Genomic DNA, 7,944 nt, shown 5'->3' with positions numbered 1-7,944 from the left:
AAGCTTAAACTTAGATAAGCTGTTATTAAAATTAATAACACTACTGAATCGATTTGCTAGATGTATAGTCCTAGTTATAACTAGGTTCATTCATAGCATAACTCGTTTTATGAGTTATTTCGATTAATAATCTATTATGCCGAAGATCACGCAGTGGAATATATGGAATGAACAAAGTAGATAAATCAGAGCAATTCGTGCTAAAGTTTATTACATTATATGCAAGCATGATTGAGTGTCATGCAAAGCCTGAAGACCAAGCAATTTGTGACTGCTGGTATATGATGGGAGGCCGTCTGGCCAGTAAAGCATTCGTAAAGCAATTTTGAAAAATTTTTTGGAACTTTCTCAATTTTATAGGAGTTAGATTCATAGAAAGGATTCCATATTATTGAGCAATATTCAATACAACTTCTGACCAAGGATCTATAAAGTGCCTTCAATGTCATAGGGTCCTTAAAGTCACTGGTGTTTCGTCTACTGAACCCAGGCATTGCAACAAATTTTGAAACAACGAAATCAATGTGACTAGAAAAAGAGAGTTTGGAGTCAAAAATTACACCCAAGTCTTTACTCTCTTGACAACGATTAAGAGATTTAGCATTTAGTTTGTAGATAAAGTATGTGGCAGTTGTCTTTATGGAATAAGACACAACACAGCATTTATTTGAATTTAAGTTGTTGTCTGCGCACCATCCGGCAAACGAGTCCAGCTCAGAACCGTTAGAAATAAAATAAATAAATAAATGTAAGGCGCGATAACCTCCGAAGAGATTTTAGGCCGAGCTTCTCTTCCAATTAACGTCGTGCTCCTTTTTTTTTTATTTTTCCTACAAATTGGCGGGAGGGAACCTACTTGTTTTATGCCGACTGCGAACGGCATCTGCGAGGCAGATGAGTTTTCACTGAGAGCTTTTCATGGCAGAAATACACTCGGAGTGCTTGCCAAACACTGCCGAGGGGCGACCCCGCTTAGAAAAAATTTCTTCTAATTGAAAACCCTTATTTCTAAAATTATTATGTTGCTTTGCCCGGGGTGTGAACCCAGGGCATTCAGTGTGGTAGGCGGAGCACGCTACCATCACACCACGGTGGCCGCCAATAGTTAGAAATAGTATTTTTTGATAAATATATAGTCTTAGTGTTATATTTTATTCATTAAAGGGGAGGAGTGATGGGGAAACATATTGAGTAAAAAGTGCTAAGTCAGGAGAAACAAGTAAGGAAGGTTAAGTTTGGGTGTAACCGAACATTACATACTCAGTTGAGAGCTATGGTGACAACATAAGGGAAAATAACCATGTAGGAAAATGAACCGAGGGAAACCCTGGAATGTGTTTGTATGACATGCGTATCAAATGAAAGGCATTAAAGAGTATTTTATGAAGGAGTGGACCATAGTTCTATAGGTGGACGCCATTTAGGGATATCGCCATAAAGGTGGATCAGGGTTGACTCTAGAATGCGTTTGTACAATATGCGTATCAAAAGAAAGGTGTTAATGAGTATTATAAAAGGGAGTGATGCTTAGTTCCACAGGTGGACGCCGTTTCGAGATATCGCCATAAAGGGAAAATAACCATGTAGGAAAATGAACCGAGGGAAACCCTGGAATGTGTTTGTATGACATGTGTATCAAATGAAAGGCATTAAAGAGTATTTTATGAAGGAGTGGGCCATAGTTCTATAGGTGGACGCCATTTAGGGATATCGCCATAAAGGTGGATCAGGGTTGACTCTAGAATTTGTTTGTACGATATGGGTATCATAAGAAAGGTGGTAATGAGTATTATAAAAGGGAGTGATGCTTAGTTCCACAGGTGGACGCCGTTTCGAGATATCGCCATAAAGGTGGACCAGGTGTGACCCTAGAATTTGTTTGTATAATATGGGTATCAAAAGAAAGGTGTTAATGAGTATTTTAAAAGGGAGTAATCCTTAGTTCCATAGGTGGACGCCGTTTCGAGATATCGCCATAAAGGTGGACCAGGGGTGACCCTAGAATTTGTTTGTACAATATGGGTATCAAAAGAAAGGTGGTAATGAGTATTATAAAAGGGAGTGATGCTTAGTTCCACAGGTGGACGCCGTTTCGAGATATCGCCATAAAGGTGGACCAGGGGTGACTCTAGAATGCGTTTGTACGATATGGGTATCAAATGAAAGGTGTTAATGAGTATTTTAAAAGGGAGTAATCCTTAGTTCCATAGGTGGACGCAGTTTCGAGATATCGCCATAAAGGTGGACGAGGGGTGACCCTAGAATTTGTTTGTATAATATGGGTATCAAATGAAAGGTGTTAATGAGTATTTTAAAAGCGAGTAATCCTTAGTTCCATAGGTGGACGCCGTTTCGAGATATCGCCATAAAGGTGGACCAGGGGTGACCCTAGAATTTGTTTGTACAATATGGGTATCAAAAGAAAGGTGTTAATGAATATTTTAAAAGGGAGTACTCCTTAGTTCCATAGGTGGACGTCGTTTCGAGATATCGGCATAAAGGTAGACCAGGGGTGACCCTAGAATTTGTTTGTACAATATGGGCATCAAACGAAAGATGTTAATGAATATTTTAAAAGGGAGTGTGCCTTAGTTCTATAGGTGGACGCCGTTTCGAAATATCGCCATAAAGGTGGACCAGGGGTGACTCTAGAATGTGTTTGTACGATATGGGTATCAAATTAAAGGTATTAATGAGAGTTTTAAAAGGGAGTGGTGGTAGTTGTATATGTGAAGGCGTTTTCCAGATATCGACCAAAATGTGGACCAGGGTGACCCAGAACATCATCTGTTGGATACCGCTAATTTATTTTTATATGTAATACCTGCCAAGATTTTAAGGGTTTTTATTTCGGCCTGCAGAACTTTTTCATTTTCTTCTACTTAATATGGTATGGTTTATAAAGTTTTTTCTAAAGTTATATTTCGCGTCAATAAACCAATCCAATTACCTCACCATGTTTCATCCCTTTTTTCGTATTTGGTATAGAATTATGGCATTTTTTTCATTTTTCGTAATTTTCGATATCGAAAAAGTGGGCGTGGTCATTGTCGGATTTCGTTCATTTTTCATACCAAGATAAAGTGAGTTCAAGTAAGTACGTGAACTAAGTTCATTAAAGATATGTCGATTTTTGCTCAAGTTATCGTGTTAACGGCCATGCGGAAGGACATACGAACGACTGTGTATAAAAACTGGGCGTGGCATCAACCGATTTCGCCCGTTTTCACAGAAAACCGTTATCGTCGTAGAATCTATGCACCTACCAAATTTCACAAGGATTGGTAAATTTTTGTTCGACTTGTGGCCTTAAAAGTATTCTAGACGAATTAAATGAAAAAGGGCGGAGCCACGCCCATTTTGAATTTTTTTTTTATTTTTGCATTTTGTTGCACCATATCATTACTGGAGTTGAATGTTGACATAATTTACTTATATACTGTAAAGATATTAAATTTTTTGTTAAAATTTTACTTTAAAAAAAAATTTTTTTTAAAAGTGGGCGTGGTCCCTCTCCGATTTTGCTAATTTTTATTAGACGTACATATAGTAATAGGAGTAACGTCCCTGCCAAATTTCATCATGATATCTTCAACGACTGACAAATTACAGCTTGCAAAAGTTTTAAATTACCTTCTTTTAAAAGTGGGCGGTGCCACGCCCATTGTCCAAAATTTTACTAATTTTCTATTCTGCGTCATAAATTCAACTCATCTACCAAGTTTGGTCGCTTTATCTGTCTTTGGTAATGAATTATCGCACTTTTTCGGTTTTTCGAAATTTTCGATATCGAAAAAGTGGGCGTGGTTACAGTCCGATATCGTTCATTTTAAATAGCGATCTGAAATGAGTGCTCAGGAACCTACATAGCAAATTTCATCAAGATACCTCTAAATTTACTCAAGTTATCGTGTTAACGGACGGACGGACGGACATGGCTCAATCAATTTTTTTTTCGATCCTGATTATTTTGATATATGGAAGTCTATATCTATCTCCATTCCTTTATATATGTACAACCAACCGTTATCCAATCAAACTTAATATACTCTGTGAGCTCTGCTCAACTGAGTATAAAAATGTGTTTTGAGTGAGGAAAATGTGCTAAGTCATAAAATAGCTGCTGGGTGAGTATACATGATTTTTATTTATCTTTTTCAAAGCTTCTACACTCAAAAGTACTGCAACTAAGGTATCCTCATTCACAGTTTTGAAAAAAGGGTTATTTTAAAAATTATTCAGTTTTTTTCGTCTCCTGTAAAATTCGTAAAAAGTGACTTAGCACATTTTCACATTAAGCTAACGATATGTAAAAAAAACCTAAATCAATGGAAATTTTCAGCCACTCGCAGTATATTGTAGACCTTACTAATGATACAGAAACTTTATACCTAGAATATCGTAAACGCCATCAATATCTAGAGTTGGAAGCCAAGAGGATGAGGTATGGTGTGAAAAAAATTAAAGTACCGAAGTTCACTTTGTTCAATAAAACATTTTATGGCCTGGATGTAGATTCAAAAAAAGCGAGCCTTGTGGTGAAAAAGGACGAGACGAAGTACTTGATGTCATAAAAAAGAATAGACGCATTTGCACACATACAGCCAACTCACTGTTGACGGATATAAACTCGGGACCGTAAAGAACTTTGTCTATTTGGGAACGAGAATCAACAGCGAAAAAAATGTCACCTCAGAAGTGAAACGCAGGATAACTCCTGCCAACAAGTGGCAATTGAAAAATAATGTATTCTCTCGACGAAACTCACGTTCTATAAGCCCATCATTATACCTTTCTCGACGTATGTATATCTTGGAATCTTGCGCTGTTTCAAGGGATGTTGGGATGCGTTTCGAGGTATACGCAAATATGGGCAAGGCAGGTGAGCTTTTGTTATGCGAATTGGTGAAGAATGCATTCCTATAGGCAGTTTTATATGGAAGCAGAGGAGCAGGACATGGTGTCCCTTGGTGTTGGTTGTTGTTTTGTAAAGAAACGTCCACACCGGTAACGAAATAGCAAAGTTGTATAACAATTGTTTTAAAACAACTTGCAACTTGTTATACAACCAAGTTATCTAATTCCTTTGATCTTTACCGACAACCTCTGGGTAACATGTAACCTGCTATAAAAACAGAAAAAAAGTTACACAACATCGTGTTATACAACATTTTTCAGTTGAATTTCTAACAAGTCACATAACATTGGTTATATAGCTGATTGTAACATGTTTTGTTACTGGCGTGGACGCACCTTAACTTAAGGGTCTGTTGAATATAATCGCCTTTTACCAGAGGCCTTCCTTACTGAGGATATATGGTAGACCTCTTGACTCCTTTGGTGCTCCCAATATTAGTATGTTATCGCGAAAGCAACCTGCCCTTAAACTCATAAGTATCCTGAATGCCACCTGCACAACGACATCTGAAATTTACGGTGTGGAATTAGTGCTTGAGCTTGTTGTGCGCACTAAAGAATGCCTGTTCAAAACCTACTATGGTCGAGGTAACAGCTGTTTCATTCCCAGATAGGCCGAGCTTCTCTTCCAATTAACGTCGTGCTCCTTTTTTTTTTATTTTTCCTACAAATTGGCGGGAGGGAACCTACTTGTTTTATGCCGACTGCGAACGGCATCTGCGAGGCAGATGAGTTTTCACTGAGAGCTTTTCATGGCAGAAATACACTCGGAGTGCTTGCCAAACACTGCCGAGGGGCGACCCCGCTTAGAAAAAATTTCTTCTAATTGAAAACCCTTATTTCTAAAATTATTATGTTGCTTTGCCCGGGGTGTGAACCCAGGGCATTCAGTGTGGTAGGCGGAGCACGCTACCATCACACCACGGTGGCCGCCAATAGTTAGAAATAGTATTTTTTGATAAATATATAGTCTTAGTGTTATATTTTATTCATTAAAGGGGAGGAGTGATGGGGAAACATATTGAGTAAAAAGTGCTAAGTCAGGAGAAACAAGTAAGGAAGGTTAAGTTTGGGTGTAACCGAACATTACATACTCAGTTGAGAGCTATGGTGACAACATAAGGGAAAATAACCATGTAGGAAAATGAACCGAGGGAAACCCTGGAATGTGTTTGTATGACATGCGTATCAAATGAAAGGCATTAAAGAGTATTTTATGAAGGAGTGGACCATAGTTCTATAGGTGGACGCCATTTAGGGATATCGCCATAAAGGTGGATCAGGGTTGACTCTAGAATGCGTTTGTACAATATGCGTATCAAAAGAAAGGTGTTAATGAGTATTATAAAAGGGAGTGATGCTTAGTTCCACAGGTGGACGCCGTTTCGAGATATCGCCATAAAGGGAAAATAACCATGTAGGAAAATGAACCGAGGGAAACCCTGGAATGTGTTTGTATGACATGTGTATCAAATGAAAGGCATTAAAGAGTATTTTATGAAGGAGTGGGCCATAGTTCTATAGGTGGACGCCATTTAGGGATATCGCCATAAAGGTGGATCAGGGTTGACTCTAGAATTTGTTTGTACGATATGGGTATCATAAGAAAGGTGGTAATGAGTATTATAAAAGGGAGTGATGCTTAGTTCCACAGGTGGACGCCGTTTCGAGATATCGCCATAAAGGTGGACCAGGTGTGACCCTAGAATTTGTTTGTATAATATGGGTATCAAAAGAAAGGTGTTAATGAGTATTTTAAAAGGGAGTAATCCTTAGTTCCATAGGTGGACGCCGTTTCGAGATATCGCCATAAAGGTGGACCAGGGGTGACCCTAGAATTTGTTTGTACAATATGGGTATCAAAAGAAAGGTGGTAATGAGTATTATAAAAGGGAGTGATGCTTAGTTCCACAGGTGGACGCCGTTTCGAGATATCGCCATAAAGGTGGACCAGGGGTGACTCTAGAATGCGTTTGTACGATATGGGTATCAAATGAAAGGTGTTAATGAGTATTTTAAAAGGGAGTAATCCTTAGTTCCATAGGTGGACGCAGTTTCGAGATATCGCCATAAAGGTGGACGAGGGGTGACCCTAGAATTTGTTTGTATAATATGGGTATCAAATGAAAGGTGTTAATGAGTATTTTAAAAGCGAGTAATCCTTAGTTCCATAGGTGGACGCCGTTTCGAGATATCGCCATAAAGGTGGACCAGGGGTGACCCTAGAATTTGTTTGTACAATATGGGTATCAAAAGAAAGGTGTTAATGAATATTTTAAAAGGGAGTACTCCTTAGTTCCATAGGTGGACGTCGTTTCGAGATATCGGCATAAAGGTAGACCAGGGGTGACCCTAGAATTTGTTTGTACAATATGGGCATCAAACGAAAGATGTTAATGAATATTTTAAAAGGGAGTGTGCCTTAGTTCTATAGGTGGACGCCGTTTCGAAATATCGCCATAAAGGTGGACCAGGGGTGACTCTAGAATGTGTTTGTACGATATGGGTATCAAATTAAAGGTATTAATGAGAGTTTTAAAAGGGAGTGGTGGTAGTTGTATATGTGAAGGCGTTTTCCAGATATCGACCAAAATGTGGACCAGGGTGACCCAGAACATCATCTGTTGGATACCGCTAATTTATTTTTATATGTAATACCTGCCAAGATTTTAAGGGTTTTTATTTCGGCCTGCAGAACTTTTTCATTTTCTTCTACTTAATATGGTATGGTTTATAAAGTTTTTTCTAAAGTTATATTTCGCGTCAATAAACCAATCCAATTACCTCACCATGTTTCATCCCTTTTTTCGTATTTGGTATAGAATTATGGCATTTTTTTCATTTTTCGTAATTTTCGATATCGAAAAAGTGGGCGTGGTCATTGTCGGATTTCGTTCATTTTTCATACCAAGATAAAGTGAGTTCAAGTAAGTACGTGAACTAAGTTCATTAAAGATATGTCGATTTTTGCTCAAGTTATCGTGTTAACGGCCATGCGGAAGGACATACGAACGACTGTGTATAAAA

Source organism: Eurosta solidaginis, chromosome 2 (assembly GCF_040869045.1).
Source record: "Eurosta solidaginis isolate ZX-2024a chromosome 2, ASM4086904v1, whole genome shotgun sequence".
NCBI classification, from domain to species: Eukaryota; Metazoa; Arthropoda; class Insecta; order Diptera; family Tephritidae; genus Eurosta; species Eurosta solidaginis.
The sequence above is the reverse complement of the archived record's forward strand: the minus strand, read 5'-3'. Positions refer to the sequence as shown.